General features: G+C 48.5%; 1 protein-coding gene across 2 annotated transcripts in view; it reads left to right on the forward strand.

Annotated features, from left to right (window-relative positions):
• LOC138497680 (carbonic anhydrase 13-like) overlaps positions 1 to 17,858 on the forward strand; it is a 1,250,189-nt gene that overhangs the window by 345,595 nt on the left and 886,736 nt on the right. The window lies entirely within an intron of this gene.

The raw sequence follows: 17,858 nt of genomic DNA on the forward strand, positions 1-17,858 counted from the left end.
GAAGGAGCACATGAGATGCCCTCCCATCCATTTGTGGTGGTGGGAGTGAGCCACCAGAAAACTTTGGCATGGCCCCCTAAAGCATGGGGCAGTAGATTTTGCCCACCCTGGGGGCAAAACAAAAACAATAACAAAAACATATGTTTTGGGTGGGGGTGGACAGGGACACTAAACCACCATGGATGTTTGTATTGGAAAGCGGGGTGGCCCTTTCCCCCCACCCAAAATAGAGGGGGGGGCTCTCATGTAGCCTTCCCTGGGGGCAGAATGCTAGTACAATCTAGTGTTCTGCCCCTAGGAAGGGGCAAATGTGTGGGTCAGTAGACCACTAGGGATGGCTTGAAAGGGGGGCCATGAATGGATAGTAGTTTTAAAAAAAAATCTTTATTGTTATTTTTAAACAACAACCAACAACAATAACAAATAAACAAACAAAACATAAACATCACTCTGGCACTTTCCTCATGGATTCCGCTTCTACATCTCTGTCATGGAGCGGTTTATGACCATGCTGCCCTGGTCTACCGCCACCCTTATGGTCAGCTCACAGATCAATTTCTCTTGCACATCTTCTCTTCTTTGGAGCACGACATATGTCCTTCCATTCTTTAATTAATGTTCATCCACGCTCTTGGGGTCATCTTTATAGCTCTCCACCCTTTGAGCAAATAGGTCTTGCATCAGGTAGCTCCATGCCAGCATCTTTTGCCCACTTTCCCCTTCTCCCCTCTGCACCGCACTTGTCCACACCACAGTTTCTGCCAGTGCCCACCTCTGGAGTCAAATCCACCATGAGTCTATTGTTGGGCCCGCCCTGTAGTTCCATGCCATTTCTATCAGTCGTTTGGCCAGTATGCACACCATGTCCTTCATTTTGCCTAGATGCGTCCTTAATCTGCCTCCTCTTGGAAAGAGGCCCATTAAGTACGACTCAGGGTTCCATACTTGCATCTGGATTCCACCTCCCACCACTTTCTCCAGGTCCAGAACATATGCAACATATCTGCCTCTTCGTCGGAACAACGGGGGCATTTACGTGGTTCGCCCAGTCTCATCATTGTCATCCTTCTGGGCCTAAAGTATGCCCTATGCGTAAGGTACAACTGCGCTTGCCTGAACACCTTCTTTGGATATCTCAGCAGCCTGGCCCATTCCTGTTTGCTAAAGGGCCCCTGGAGCTCCTCTTACCAGCATTCTCTCATTTGTAGCACTGGCACATTGCTGGATTGTAACAGCTGTTCATATAACTGTGGGATAAATTAACCCACTCAGTTGTGCTTTACTACATCACTTTGCTGCATTGGTGTGCGCGCCAGGATCTCCAAACTGCGTTTTTGCAACAACCAGAAAATGGCTGCACTACCCTGCCACACAAATTTCAGGTGTGGTGGAAGAGTACTCACTGCAGGAATGTGCCAGTGTGCTCTGCAAAATTTAACATGGAGTGAAGTGAAGTGCAAGAGGCAGCATTACTTTGCTGAAAACCCAAAATGCCTCTTTAAAATGACACCTCTTTCAACCTTTAAAAGTGCTGCTTGGCGCTAAACTCATCCAGTCCTTATGAACCACTGTGATTAAAAAGGCCCTGCAATGCCCAGGATCATCCATTGTGTCTCAGAGGAACCAGCCTCATTTGAATGACAGCTCCTGTCAAAGGTGTATTTGAAAAATCAACCAGTGGCTTTGTTTTCATTTTACACAGGACACGTGTCTATTTTCTTTGCAAAAGTATCTAAATCAGCTGTTCAGAGTAAGACTCTAAATAGATACCTGTCTAAATGTATCCATGCTGCAAAACAACTCCAGCACTCAAGAAAAGAACTATAGCTCCATAAAGTGTGTATTTGCTGGAGATGAAAAACGAATTTAAAGAAATAGTAAAATGTGTTTTTCTGATAGAAGAGAGAAAATCGCCTATGTAAAAGTAAATTGTTGTGTGAAGGCCTGTTTACTTAGCAATGTAAAAGGATTTGCTGCTGGTAAAAATACACCTATAAACTGTTTTGATTCCACAGGTTTTGTTTAAGTCAAAATGTAAAACTCATTGGCTAAATTGGCAAGCTATAAAAAAATGTGCTCTGCCAGTTACTAGCCTTGAGAAAGGGTGACACCTCATAAACTTCAGGCACAGGAAAGCACTAATTGCCAGCTGGAAAGACTTTGAATGCACCAGGACAAAGGAACTTCACAAGCTCATCAGACATTCGTCTTTGCTCCAGGCTGAGAGAATAGCAGGCTGGGACACTCAATAAAAACTTCAATTAAGACTGGAAATTCCACTTTGCTTCAAAGAAACTGACAATTGACAACAGTTGAGGGAAAGAGAAAAATACTGAGCCAGTGGCAAAGGACTTCCTTTTAGCTTCAAAGGCTATTTTGTAACTGAACTTTAAAGGCGTTTAGCTTTGCAGCAAGAATTATGAAAAGTTTGTAGTTCTAAATCTAATTTTATGCTCTTTCTTTGAAAACTTGGTAGAACTCATTACTGCATAAGGAACAGAAGTTATACAAAATGACAGATTACGGGGAAATGTAGTAGAGAGAAAAACTTAGAGTAAAACTATTCTTGTCCAAACTGAGTTTGTTTTCTGTTTTCATTACCTGATTTTTCTAAAAACGCCTCTTATTCTACATAGCATATCTCCCTCAGTTTAATAGCTAGAGACCTCGTTCCAATTCTTGATTATACCTAAGACCTATAGCTACACCCCAACTACACTCAAAATCAGAATTTCACCCGTTTTATTGAAAACAGTTTGGTTAATTTTAGGCGGCAATCAACATTTTTGCAAAGTTTTACACGTGTTATATTTATTCTAATTTATTTTCAACCTTATGACTGCTAGTATCTTTCCAATGGTGCTCCAATAGAAATGTGTACTTATTTAGGGATTTCTGCACACGTTCAGTGTTTTAACCAACCCTACTAACAATTTCCCTTTCTGCATACACCTCTCAAACTCCAAACCAAACACAACCAAAATCTACAGCACAACAAACCGCACAAACTTCACTACATTGCAACAACAAAACAAAAACACACATAGTCTTGCACAACATTACACGACGACTACCGGCCGCAAACAGCCCAGGCCCAGCCAACGGACCCACCGGGCTGAGGCCGCCAACAGCAGATCACTGCTCTCTTGCACTTTTCCTGCCTCCTCCCACTAACTCAACCTCCCCTCCTCTTTCAAAGCCACCAGAGCGCCAGGGGACCACTGGTGATAGTGCGCGGAACAAATGTCCTTTAACATTAACATTAACATTTTCGAGTGTCAATTTAACATTGTAAAGGTTCAAATCCGTTTTTCTCTCTTTTTGGGGAGGGAAGATTGGATTCAAATTCTGTTTTCTTAATTCTCATTCCTGATCATCTGCTGCTTCCTTGTATCTATTTAGAATTGCTTATTTGTGGGTTGAGTAATATTGCAGGGGGAAATCCTAACTTAAGTGCTATCTTTCCAAAGAAGCCGAAAGTGTTCTACTCTCTGGTGTTTTCCATCTGATTTGCTAAAGGGTTAATTTAAGGGCATTGTTCACATTCCTATTTGTTATTGTCACCATATTGGTGATTGCTGCCCCATATATTAAAAAGTGTGTGATTTTCTTGCATTTCTAAATAAATAAATAAATATTCCCTTTACCTACCAGCCTGGTTCCTGGTCCATTGTGACCTGGGGTATTTGAAAAGTGTGTGTGATAAGAGTGGTGTATCTCTCAAATATTGAACCTATATACAACAAAATAAGCATTTTAAGTGCGCGCTGCATACTGGGCTGAGACTAAGGTGTGCGTTGCCTGATTAAAATCCTTAACATAGCCTAGAGGCTGTGTGTCATCCTTCTGCTATGTCGTACCATGCATCCAACCCTCCCTCCATATCATCCTCCTCTGGCCATTCTACCCAACTTTTCTTGATTGTCTCTATCATGCTGGTGGGTAGAAGAAACTGACCTCCCTGTATATCATGGTCCTCCATGATGTTCCGGAATTCCATCCATTGTCACTCCTTCCTCAGATCAGCTATCTGCACTACGCCCTTGGCCTACCACTGGGATCTATATGTTGCGAGAGTTTCTGTATCCAGGCCAGCGAAGCCAGCTAGGAGGATCTGTGTCGAACAGGGATCTATCGTCCCCTGGAGTTTCCATGCTCTGCCCCAAAGTGTTATTGCAAGTCTGACCATGTTTGGTAAGGTCTTGATCCAGGATTTATCTGTCCAGGGCAGTTCCCTCAGCTAGTATAGCTTCAGCGCTGGCTGGAAAAGTAATGTATCTATTGTTGTGTCTTCTCCCAGCCATTTGACCACAAATTGCAGTTTCCCCGCAAGGTCATATTTTTCAAAGTCTGGCAAACAAATGTCTCCAGCTTCGTAGTCTCTTTGCAGAGTCGTCATGGCTATCCTGCACCTCCCCCCGCCCCACAGGAACTTCCGTGCTTTTGAATTCAGTTTTGTAAAGAAGGCTCTGGGTATGTCATATGGGATATTCGTGAAGTAATATAACATACGTGGGAGAACCACCATCTTCAACAGAGCTGCCCTCCCCATCATTCCCAGCGGAAGTGTCCGCCAGAAGTCTGTGGCCTTCTGTGTTCTGTGTAGGGCTGCCTGTGTGTTACTGTTGTGCGTGTCCGCGGTGTCATGTTGTATTTCTACCCCAAAATACCGGAAAGAGCGCAGCACCCACTTGAGACCCAGGTCTGAAAGTTGGTTTGGGGGGGTCCCATTTTAGGTCTGCCAGGGGAACAGTGAGGACATTTCTTTATTGATAGCTATTCCCGAGAGCCTAGTGTATGCATCAATCGCTTCTAGCAAGCAGATCAAATTCTCTTGCGGGTTCTCCACATAAAGGAGCATGTGGTCCACACACAGCGAAATTTGATGTACCACTCCGTCTACATCTATCCCTGTGTCCCCATACTCTGCTCTAAGGAAGACCGCGAGCGGTTCAAGGACCAATATATGCAAGATGGGTGAGAGTGGGCAACCCTGCTTGGTACCCCTGTATATCCTCCAGTCCTCTGAGATATGCCGTCCAGTTTTGACTCTAGCTCTAGGATCCTTATACAGCAGGCAAACCCATCGAAGGAACCCTTCCCCTATTCTAAAGTGGGCGAGGACACTCATCAGCCACTCCAAGTTCACGGAATCAAAGGCCTTGATGGCGTCTAACGACGCTATAGCGCATCAGCCCCGTCTGAGATTTGTCTGGTCCACCATGTGTCCACCTGTTTTAGGCGGTTAGCAAGCACTGGCGTAAGGATTTTTACATCCTCGTTAATGAGGGAGGTCAGCCTATAAGAGGTACACTCCAGCAGTAATTTCCCAGGCTTTAGGATCGGTATGATTACTGATTCCGACATGCTGCCTGATAGCTGTTCTTTCTCATACGCCTCTTGATACGTATCAAGCAATCTTGATGCTATAGTGCCCTTTACTTCTTGTAGAATTCCCCAGGGAGCCCATCTAGCACTGTGGATTTGCCTGACGGGAGTTTGGTGATTACTGACTCTATTTCTTCCACTGTAAGAGGATAATCTAATGATTGAGCCTGTTCTTCTGCTAGTTTTGGCAATCTTATTTCCTCCAGGGCATCTAATATAACCCCGGGCTCCACCTCTGGATTAGGCGCGTACAATCGCTCATAGAAGCTAGAAAATGTTGTGCTAATGCCTTGCTGACTTCTGACCTCTATCCCTGCTTCATCGTTTATTGCATCAATCGGGTCCCTTCTACATTCCTGTTTAGTGAGCCAGGCCAGAAGCCTGCCTGGTTTGTCCCCCTCCGCATGCAGCCGCTGTATATATTTCCCATATTCCAGTCTTCCCAGTTTCTCCAAAACTTCTACGCATCTCAGCGATTATTAGTTCTCTGGTTCCTCTCCCATGATCCCCGCCTGGTGTTCCCTTCATTCTATCTCTTTTTCCAGTTTGCTAAGCCCCCCTAGGGCCTGCCTTCTTAGTCCCCCCGTTTTCCCTATTGCTGCCCCCTTATCACCACTTTGAAAGCATCCCAGAGCGTGCCATTAACCCATATGCTTCCCGCATTGTGCTCAAAATATTCCTCTATCAAGTAATGTAAGTATTCCTCAAGCTCGCCCTCCTTCAGTGCCTCCGCCCTCAACCGCCATGTTGGTATCGGTGCCCTTCTACGGGTGTGTGCCCATGTTGCTACTATTGGTGCATGATTGGATACTATGCATGCTTTAATATTTATCCCTGTAAAGTCTTTTAAAGATTCAGTGCCCGTAAATAAATAGCCTATACGTGTAAATATTCCATGGGGTGCACTATAGTGTGTGTACCCTCTCTCCTCACCATGTACCTTCCTCCAGACATCCGCTAGCTGCAGTCGGGTCAGGATCATTTGTAGCACCTTGACCTGGTGTGCTGGCTTCCTGTGTTTGTCATCCAACAAGTGGGTCCAGAGTGTAGTTCAAGTCCCACGCCCAGATGACCGTTGCTTCTGTGTACTGGGCCAGTTTGGACGCAAGTTTCTTGAAAAATTCTGTTGAATCATGATTCGGTGCATATGTATTTATCAAGCATATTTCCTTACTTTCCAGCATTCCATGTACCAGGAAAAGCCTTCCTTCTGAATCACAGTCTTGTTTTAAAAGCTGAAATGGTACCCCTGGGGCAACCCATATCAGTACTCCCCTAGCATAGTTTGAATATGTGCAACTGTAGATCTGCCCTCCCCATTTCTTGTCCACTTTGGTTTGTTTCTCACTTGTAAGTGAGTCTCTTCCAGCATTGCTATTTTGACCTTCATTCTGTTTAGCCAGGCATATACTCTAAGTCTTTTAACATAGGCATTGAGCTCCCTAACATTCCAAGTTGCGATCGTTATCTCATCCGGGCTCATATTCGCTGTGTCTCTTTCTGCTCTGCCGTGCCATAGCCTTCTGTATGCCCCCTTCCCTGCGTCTCCATTTTGCTGCCTCTGTGTATAGTGATTCGTCTTCATGTAGATCCATTTGCAGCAGCCTCTCTCTAATGTCCTCCTGTGTCTCCACCTCCATGGGCCTCCGACCAGGGTTGCCTCTCTGCGCCTTGGCAAGGACATTATAACTTTTTTTGTTTCTGCATATGCTGCTTCCTCCATTGTTTGTGCCACCTACCACCCAACCAAACACTTGACTAACTATAACTATTAAACCAACGCCAAGCCACCCTCCCCTGCTTGGGCTCTGCTGCTTCTCTTGCTCTGCCCACCGAGGTGGGTCCAGCGCACCGCAGCGTGAAGCCTCAAAACTGACATCTCTAACATGTAAAAACACTCTGGGGTTGTGTATCCTGACGGCCTCTGCGGCAGCAGGTTCTGTCGCTCCATTATGATTTCCATCTGGCTTGCTTTATTTACTTTGTGTTAGGTGTCTCTGCTCATGTTTGGTTCCCGCTCTTCATCACTGGGGCAGATTCCCGTTATCATTAGCATTCCTGGGTCTTTGCTGGGGGATGCCCTGCTGGTCCATCCAGGCGTGGGCCTCCTCTGTCGTCTCGAAAAATCTCGACCTGCCCTGGTGTATCATCTTGAGTTTAGCCGGATACAGGAAAATGTAGCATATCCCCGCCTCCCTGATGCGTTCTTTAGTCTGAACGAAATGTGCTCTTTGCTTCTGGACCATGACAGTGTAGTCTAGGTATATAGTGATCCTGGAGGAGTTCCTGATGATCACGCCCCCCTCTCTCTAGAATGTCAATATCTTTTCTCTATCTTTAAAGTTTATGATCTTGGCGATCATTGATCTCGGTGGAGTGCCCGGTTGGGGCCTCCTGGTCTGAGCTCTGTGTGCTCTCTCAACTGCGAAACCCTGGGACAGTGTCCCCGCCCGATCTCCTGCAGCTGCAGATTTTCAACGTATTCCGTGGGATCTCTGCCTTCTTCACCTTCCGGCAGTCCAACTATACAGACATTATTCCTTAGTGCCCTCCCTTCTACAATCCTCCGCCCTGCGTTCCAGGATCTTCACTCGCTGCATCACTTCCGCCATTTGCGTCTGTGTGATGGTGACATCAGTGGTGTTTTGCTTCACCTGTTGCTCTGCTGTCGTCACTCGGTCCGTCAGATTCCGTGTATCTTGCAGGCCCACATCCACCATGACTATGTCTAGCTTGTTCTCGAAGGATGCCTTCAGGGCACGTATGGCTGTGTCCATTTTACTTTTGAAGGACGCCTACAGGGCGGCAATTGCTTCCAGTACAGGTCCATCACTTCCGCTCCTCACCTGTTGTGCAGCACTCATTGTAGGTATCGCTGCTACTGGCTGGGCAGGCTGTTTTCCTCTGGATTTCCTGGCATAGGAATCTATGCTGGTTTGTTTACCTCTTCCTCCTTTTTTCCTGCTTGGCGTGAGGCGTCGTCTTCTTTTCTATTCTTACCGCAGATCCAGCCACTTTAATCTGTGTGAGGCAGGTGTCCACTACACACCGCAGTCCATAGTTCTAGTTCTGACAGGTCTGCCCGCTCTGGTGTCGGCTCTGGCCCCTCAAGTGCAAGGCCCTCCCAAGTATCTGCATTGCAAGACCCTTCACTCCTCTCCAATCCGCTTTGCTTCTCTCCAAGCCACCTTGCCCTTCCAGCGTGCACCATGATACTTTGTTTGCGTAGGCCGGGCCTTTTCCTATATAGCGTCTATTGGGGATGTTCGTGCTCCCTTGTCTTTGTTGGTTGGCCTCCTGGCCCGTCTCTTTACGGCCCGTGGATGTATGGTTTTGAGCCAGTGGACTGTGGCCTCCCACATAATGTTGCTTGTCTTAATATGTGCTATGTCTGCCACTCCCTTGTGCTTCTACTGTGGTTTTTCTGTTTGTGCACTTAGATATTGCTACCCGTCCTTATCCCCCTGTGCGGATGACGGACCACAGATGTACCTTCAATTGTGCTGGTCAGGGGATGTGCGAGGGTTGCAGCAGTGGATACGTGGGTTGTGCCGGTGTTCCCGGGCTTTTTTTTTCTCCTGATGCTCACTTTGCTTATATGACCGGTCAGTGGGTTGTAACCACTGTGCTCGATCCACCTGGGTTCCAGGTCTCTGCCACCAGTGTCTCCTTGTCTAAGTGGGAGGCCCTGGATGTCGTGGTGGTTGGCATCACCTCACCCACAGCACATTGGGGGGGCTCCAGAGCCCCAAGTGAGCCTGCTTCAGGGTCCACTCCTGCCTTCGGTGGTTCCCAGAAGGGGACCTTCGCTGCATGATGTTCATGCAGTTACTGCGCCCGAGGGCGATTATGGTTGTCTAGGACGTAATGTCTTGAGCCCCCTTTTGGGCCTAAGGCTCAGTAGAGTTCTAGCACTGCATCTCAGGTGTGGCCCAACTGACCTGTGCCTCTGTTTCAATTCGCCTCCCGTCAGTGCAAGGGGGCAGTGGGTTATGGTCTCCCACATCAGGAGCAGTTCAGCGGGCTCTGCCGTGCTACGCGTTCTCCCTTAGTGGGCTGGTGGCTCCTGCTGCTCACCTACGCCGCACAATGGTGGCCACCCCTTGTCATAGGGGCCAGGTGATGCGGGAGGGTATCTCCAGTGTCTGCATGTCTCACGCGCTGTCTCAGCCATGCAGCCCACCAAGGCCCAAGCGCCGGGCTCCTGGTACGTAATCACCCTGCAGGCAGGTGGATTAGGGTCTTCTGTTAACTTGTCTTGGCTTCCGATGGACCTTTCCAGTCTTGCCGCGTGTATGGGGGAGCAGGGGTGTGGCGGGCACTATCCCTGCCCCTGTGCGCCCAGCTGAAACAAGCTACTCCTCGCTGCTCCCCGAGTAGTCCATGGAGGTTCCGGATGCCCCCAGTATGGGGGGGTGGGATCCCAGGAGTTCTGGTGCACTCTCCGAACCAAGATTCAGGGCCCTCTGAATTCCCGCCCCGGCTCCGGGCAACTGGCCTCGCCGTTCTGACACGGCTGCCGTCATGGCCTCCCGGGAATCCATCTGGCGGTGCTCCCAGTCCCAGAGGCCAATGTGACCCGCTGCAGCTTGTCTTGCCCAGCGTCATTGTGTTCAGGTGCTCCACGGGTCGCCGAACTCAGTGTTATTCACCCGCTCCACAGTGTCAGTCGGGCACCTCTTGCTGGAACTGCTGCCCCCACATTGTCTTGTCTGCGTATTCACATGGTCGCCTTCAGCTATGCAGCTGCACCACCTTCTCTGGACCCCGCTCCACTTACATCCGCCATTTCCTACATCAACAGTGCTGTTCTGTTTCATTGCGTTCAGACAGAGCAGACTCTAGTTTCGGACAAGAAACCACCTCTGTGGGCACTGGACCTTCATGCACCCACACAATGTGTTTTAAATGTGATTTCTTCGGAATTCACCAGGTTTAACACATCTAGTCTCAGGATCTCTACGGATCTCTAGGATTCAGCAGCCCATCGCATGGCAGCCAAGCCACGCCCCCTGGAGAGTAGTAGTTATGATTTGTTTGCAAGCCCAGGCTGCACCTCTGGCTATGCTGCAATACAGATTTCACCTGTGGGGAGGAATGGTGACCCTGCCAGGGCTCCCCGGAACTGCCGCTGGACTAGAGACAAGGCGCTCAAGGCCAGAGTCATCACCTCCGACCATCCTGGAGTTCTGGCTGCCATGCTTTACAGCCTTTTCCTCTGGGAAAGGACAGGGACCCTGCCGGGGTTCCTGGAACTACTGCTGGGCTTGGGGATTTTCAACCCACATGGGAGACAGCCGCCCAAGGCCAGGGACATCACCCCCACCTCCCTGGAGCTCTGGATAGGCAGCATTACAGAATTTTCCTGGGGAACGGACTAGGGCCCTGCTGGGGCTCCCTGGGACTGCCGTTGGACTTGTGGACGGTCGACACCTTTTCTTTTCCACCCAGGTAGGCGTACCCACATATGTGAGGAACTGTTTTCATCCTGACACCGGTGGGAATGTGGGAAGGTAGGACATGTGTTGTTGGCACTGTGCTTCAGTAGTTTCCAGGTGGGAAATGTCTGAAAATTGTGCTTCTTTTCCTAAATTTATGACTTTGTCAGGGCTTGTGGGTAATACATTCTGGGGCGATTCATGCAAGTCAGACCTCTGTGAATTACCAAGGGTGTCTTCTTTTCAGAAATGCATGGGGTTCCCTGTTTTCTTTGGTGGCTGCCACACTCCAGGCCCAAATCTGTAGGTTGGCTCCCCAAACTGTTAAGCTCACCTGATATCCACGGGGACGCCACCCAGCCAGTTGGTCGTTGGTGCCCTTCCCAATGATTCCCTGGTGTGGTCTCGGTGTCGATGGGATTCCGCCTGGAAATGAAGACTATATTAGGACTGGGCGACCAAGGTAAGTTTTCCCCCCACCTCCCTTGTGTTTCCGGCCCCTCCAGGTTCTCTTCTCACCTGGTTCTCCGAATCAGTGGGCTCTCCTTCCTGCTCTCTGGGCAGGGGGGCGTTGTCTTTTGTGGGCACGGGCAGTCAAGTTACTTCACTGACTGCTGCCCTTGTAGTGTCTTTCAGGTAGGTCTTATTGCGATTGATGGCGTCGTAATTCTTGCATGCCTTTTCTCTGTTCTAAATGTCTCTTTTTTATCTCCCTAGGAACACGGACGGTCCGCTTGGAGAACTGGATATGCTGGTTGTCACCGGGAGATGATGGCGCGCTATAGTGCTATGATGCGGTAAGGATGCGCTTTGCGTTGCGTTGCGTAGCGTAGCGCAGCGATGTCTTGTCCTCACTGACCTGTGCTTTTTTCTTTTCGTAGGTCGCAGTGAGTTCCCAGAGCAGATGGAGTTCCAGAGCTATGCCGGCCGAAAAGCAACCAACCAGGTAAGGCTTTAAGCGCTTTGTGGTTGTAATGTCTCCACTACCTCCTTTAATGATGTCTTTCTCCTTTTCTCAGGTCCTTCGATCCGGGCGGTGAACTCCACCAACAGAGTTGCCCAGGAGCTGCGAGCAGTGAAGGATGATGAATGCAGGTAAGATTCTGCTGCTAACGATCTTCTTGGTTTTTCTGCAGGCCCGGAATTCACCAGGCTCGTGAGAAAGCTGGACATGGTGAGCGTCACGTTGCTAGAAGCAAAGTAACGCGAAGCGTGTTGTCTTGTTCGGGTGTGGTTTAAATAGCCACTATAAAGTAGTCCAGGTAAAGTAGTCCCTAGGCCACCACACCCAAAACACTAGACTGCATAGCTTGGTTCTAGGAATGAAGCTATGTGGATGCCACCATGTTGGCTGAAAGCCTAAATAAAGTAGTTCCTCAAGCAGATGTCTTTCCTACTGGCCCCAAGAGGGCCTGAGAAGTGGATGCCAGGCCTTATTAGTGATCCGAGCCCTGATTCCACCTGGCCAATGGGCTTGCCAGTGAGGATCAGGGCTGAGGGTCGTGACAGCATTCCCCCCCAATGCCCCTCCCAAGGTGTGTCTCCTGCCTGGTCCAGGTTTAGTTGGGAAGTTCTGATGAAACTTCTTGATCAGACGTGGTGCATGGATGTTCTCACTGGGTTCCCAGGATCTATCCTGAGGCCCAAACCCCTTCCAGTCGACGAGATACAACTTGGCTCTAGAGTACTTACAGTCTAGGATGCCCTTGACTTTGAATTCTGGTTCTCCATCTATTAGTATGGGTTGAGGTGGTGTCTTGATTCGTGTACCGGGTTGCATTGGTTTTGAGAGGGACACATGGAATACCGGATGGATTTGTATATTAGGTGGTAAGTCCAATTTGACAGCTGTTGGGTTGATAATTGCCTTGATGGTATAGGGTCCCAAATATCGAGGATGGAAGGTCCGGGTCCCTTTGATGGGTACGTATTTGGTGGCTAACCAAACCTGGTCTCCTACTTGATAGTCTGGGGCCTTTTTCCGATGCTGGTCGGCGAAGTGCTTTTGTTTTTCTTTAGCATGAATAAGATGTTCCTTCGCCTTTCTGAACGCCTGAGTGATGGTTGTATGAAGAGTCTTTACTGCAGGCATTTTCAAGCTGGCAGGAAGGTCAAGTTCTGATGTACGTGGATGTCTGCCATACAAGGTGTAAAAAGGTGTTTGGCCCGTGCTAGAATGTACAGAGTTGTTATATGCGTACTCGGCTATCCACAGTAAATCCTTCCAATCACTCAATTCATGGTGCAGCATGCACCGTAAATACTGCGCGAGGGTCTGGTTGGTCCTCTCGGTTTGGCCGTCTGTCTGGGGGTGGTGACTGGTGGATAGCCGGACGTCAATCTGTGCCATTGCGCAACATTTTCTCCAAAAATTGGATACAAATTGGCTGCCTTGATCGGAGGCCAGAACTGATGGAAAGCCATGCAGCTTGACAATGTTTTCCAGAAATACTTCTGCTAAGGTAGATGCGTCCGGGAGGCCCTTGAGAGGAATAAAATGTGCCATCTTTGAGAACAAATCCACGATTACAAGAATGATGTTGAAGCCTTGACTCGGTGGCAGATAAGTGATAAAGTCGAGGGAAAGAGTGTGCCATGGAGCGGGAGGGATGTCCAGTGGTTGTAGGAGACCCGATAGTTTCTGTTTCTGTGATTTATTTTGTGCACAGACGCAGCAGGACTGAACATACTGGACAATGTCCTTACACCAGGTAGGCCACCAAAAGTTCTTTTTTACCTTGGCTAAAGTTTTAGCGATTCCAGGGTGTCCTTCGATCAGAGAGTCATGATAACCTGAGATGATATGCTGTTGTAACTCCTTCTCGGGTACATATAGTCGGTCCCTAAAATAAGGTAACTGATCCTTGATGCAATATTGTACTCCTTGAGTTTGTCATGCGAGGAAAGCATCCGGATTCATTGACTGTCGAATTTTGTTTTGTAATTCGGCTTGTGATAACGCTGTTGTGATACCCAAGAGTTTGTCTTCAGGTATGATGGGTACCGGGTCTGGAGTTGTCTACACCGTTTCATCGATGCCCATTCGAGATAAGGCGTCAGCTTTCCCATTCTTGACCCCTGGTCGAAAGGTGATCACGTAGTCATATTCGACGAAGAAGAGGGTCCACCGTAACTGGTGTGAAGACTGGGCTTTGGCTGTTTTGAGATATTGCAGGTTCCGGTGGTCTGTGATCACTGTAATGGTGTGTCTAGCTTCCAGAAGATAGTGTCGCCACGCCTTGAAAGCGGATTTGATGGCTAGGAGTTCTTTGTCCGTGATAGCGTAATTCATTTCCAGGGGTGAGAATTTTTTTGACCAGAAGGCCACATGATGCGCTGGCCAGTTTCTGGGTCCCTCTGTGAAAAGACCGCTCCCATTGCCATACTGGAAGCATCAGTTTCTACGAGATAAAGGAGGTCTGGACGAGGGTGCCGCAGGATTGGAGCAGAGGTGAACCTTTGTTTTAGTTCCTGAAAGGCTCTTTCTGCTTCCTCAGTCCAAGCCACCTTTTTATTGCTTTTTCGTAGCAGTACTGTGATCGGGTGCACGACCTGAGAGAAGTCTGGGATAAACCGGCGGTAAAAGTTCGCAAAGCCTAGCATGCTCTGTATCCCCTTCAGAGATGTTGGTGATGGCCATTTTAGAATAGCGTCAACCCTATGTACGTCCATTCTGATGCCTTTCGGCGAAAGGATGAAACCAAGGAATTCTACTTCGGTGACGTGAAAAAAACCTTTCTCCAGCTTTGCATACAAACGAAGTTGGCAGAGCTTGGTGAGGACTGAACGAACATGCCTGATATGATCTTGTTTTGAGGCTGAATAGACCAAGATGTCATCGATGTACACTAAGGCGCAAACGTCAATCAGTTCTCTCAACACATCATTCATGAAATATTGAAACGCTGCGGGAGCGTTACATAACCCAAAAGGCATGACTTGATATTCAAACAAGCCATATTTGGTACGGAAAGCGGTTTTCCACTCATCTCCACTTCTGACCCGGTTCCAGGTGGTATGCTCCCCGAAGGTCTAATTTGGTATAGATCTGGGCATCTTTGACTTGGTCTAGCATTTCCAGGATAAGAGGCAAGACGTAGCGGTTCTTCACGGTTATCTGGTTTATTGCACGGTAATCAATACAGGTCCTCAATTCCCCTTCCTTTTTCGGTACGAAGAACAAAGGACTGGCTGCTGGGGACTTAGATGGGTGGGTAAATCTGTTTGCAAGGTACTGGTCCAAATAGGATTTCAAGTGAAGGTTTTCTGGTTCGGTAAGAGTGTAGATCCTGCCGCAAGGGATTTGTGCCCCAGGAATAAAGTCAATTTGACAATCATAAGGCCTATGCAGCAGCAATGTGTTAGCCTGGTCTTTTTGGAATAAGTCCTGAAAGTCACGATATTCATCTGGCAAAGTATTAGTTACTCCCAGAGTAGAGGCTCTAGTATTGGAAGTCTTGGAGACACAGGAGTTGGGTTCCGGGTCAGGAGAGTAGCAAGTCAGGGAGCAGTTGCTGGAGAAGGTTAATTTCCGTGCCCGCCAGTCTATCAAAGGGTTGTGAGCAACCAACCATGGCACCCCTAGTATCAACCGGAACTGAGGTGCCTTTATAAGATCGAACGAAATACAATCCTGATGTCCATCCTGGCACAGCAAGGTTACTACTGCTGTGCACTGGGTTACTGGTCCGGAGGCGATTTCTGTCCCATCCACGGTAGTCACCTTGTCCCTGGTAGACTTAGAACACAGAGGGAGCCCCATCTCTGCTGCCAACTCTTGATCTATATAGTTCCCAACTGCACCGCTGTCGATGTACGCGTCTACGGCATGCATCTTTGACGATTGTTGGTGATTTATTAAGATCACGGGTATCGTAAAGTGTGAGGTCAGTGGCTCTTTCTCATCACTCGACAAACTGACCTCTACGGTTGCCGAGCTTGGTAGTTTCCCGATTCCTTAACTTCATCCTTTTCTGTGGCCCCGACTGTCCTTCTTCGGGGTTTTATTGGGCAGTCTTTCAGAAAATGTCCTGCTTTTCCACAATACAAACAAAGTTGCTGTTGTCTTCTTTTATCCCGCTCTTGTTCTGTTAATGGAGGTTGTATCCCTCTGATCTGCATGGGTTCTACGGTGTTGTCTGGCCCCCGTGGCGCATTGTCTTTAGGCCGAACATAAACTACTCGAGAGTCTGCTTTGGACCGGTCTGCTTTTCGATCCTGCAACCGATGGTTTAGCTGCACAACCAGATTTATGAATTCGGTACAGCTCTGGGGGGATCAACTACCTGGGCCAAGACGTCCTCTAATTCACCTCGTAAGCTTCGATGGAATAACAGGGATCTTTTGTTTTCTGGCCACCTGGCTTCAGCAACCAGTCTATTGAAAGTCCCAATATATGTTAACAAGTCTTGGTTCCCCTGCCGGAGGGATAAAAGTTTGTTATCCACTGCTTGTTCCTGGGTATGGCAAGCAAACAGTTTTTCCATTTCTCTCTGGAACCTCCCATAGTCCTGTAACAATGGATCATATGGGTCACCAGCGGCACCGACCAATCCGCTGCACTTCCACTCAAGTATGATAGGATGAAAGCTACCCGAGCTTGGTCATTTGGAAATGCCCCAGGGCGACAAAGGAAGTGAGGCAACACTGATTTATGAATGCTGCATACTTCTGTGGGTCGCCTGAATACCTTCCTTGTGGTGCCAGGGGAACTGTTCCAGGCAGCGTGATCTGTACTGGTATGGGGGTATAAGATGGTGAGATAGGATTTTGCATCAATGGATTCCCTCCAGGCAAAGGAGTCTGCCCTGCCTGCGATTGCAAGAATTGTCTGCTGATTTCGTCGGTGCGCTCCTTGGTCACTATTAGGTCTCTCCGGAGTGCATTAGTCTCTTGTCGGGCCGAATGAACCTCACCCCGAAGGTCCCCCAACAATTGGGCCAATTGGTCGATTTCTGATGATTTCATGGCGCCCAGGTTCATTTATTTATGTGAGGCTTCATGTTCTGTTACGCTCACCTGATATCCACGGGGACGCCACCCAGCCAGTTGGTCGTTGGTGCCCTTCCCAATGATTCCCTATTGTGGTCTCGGTGTTGATGGGATTCTGCCTGGAAATGAAGACTATATTAGGACTGGGCGACCAAGGTAAGTTTTCCCCCACCTCCCTTGTGTTTCCAGCCCCTCCAGGTTCTCTTCTCACCTGGTTGTCGGAATCGGTGGGCTCTCCATCCTGCTCTCTGGGCAGGGGCACAGTGTCTTTTGTGGGCGCGGGCGGTCCAGTTACTTCACTGACTGCTGCCCTTGTAGTGTCTTTCAGGTAGGTCTTATTGCGATTGATGGCGTCTTAATTCTTGCATGCCTTTCTCTGTTCTAAATGTTTCTTTTTTATCTCCCTAGGAGCGCAGAGGGTCCGCTTGGAGAACTGGATATGCTGGTTCTCACCGGGAGATGATGGCGCGCTATTGCGCTATGATGCGGTAAGGAGGCGCTTTGCGTAGCGCAGCGATGTCTTGTCCTCACTGACCTGTGCTTTTCTCTTTTCGTAGGTCGTGGTGAGTTTCCAGCGCAGATGTAGTTCCGGAGCTATGCCGGCCGAAAAGCAACCAACCAGGTAAGTCTTTAAGCGCTTTGTGGTTGTAATGTCTCCACTACCTCCTTTAATGATGTCTTTCTCCTTTTCTCAGGTCCTTCGATCCGAGCGGTGAACTCCATCAACAGAGCTGCCCAGGAGCTGCGAGCAGTGAAGGATGATGAATGCAGGTAAGATTCTGCTGCTAACGATGTTCTTTGTTTTTTCTGCAGGTCTGGAATTCACCAGGTTCCTGAGAAAGCTGGACACGTTGCTAGAAGCAAAGTAACGCGAAGCGTGTTGTCTTGTTCGGGTGTGGTTTAAATAGCCACTGTAAAGTAGTCCAGGTAAAGTAGTCCCTAGGCCACCACACCCAAAACACTAGACCGCATAGCTTGGTTCTAGGAATCAAGCTATGTGGATGCCTCCATGTTGGCGGAAAGCCTAAATAAAGTTAGTTC

The sequence above is a fragment of the Ambystoma mexicanum genome, chromosome 5q (genome assembly GCF_040938575.1).
Source record: "Ambystoma mexicanum isolate Mex_15411 chromosome 5q, UKY_AmexF1_1, whole genome shotgun sequence".
In the NCBI taxonomy this organism is placed as follows: Eukaryota; Metazoa; Chordata; class Amphibia; order Caudata; family Ambystomatidae; genus Ambystoma; species Ambystoma mexicanum.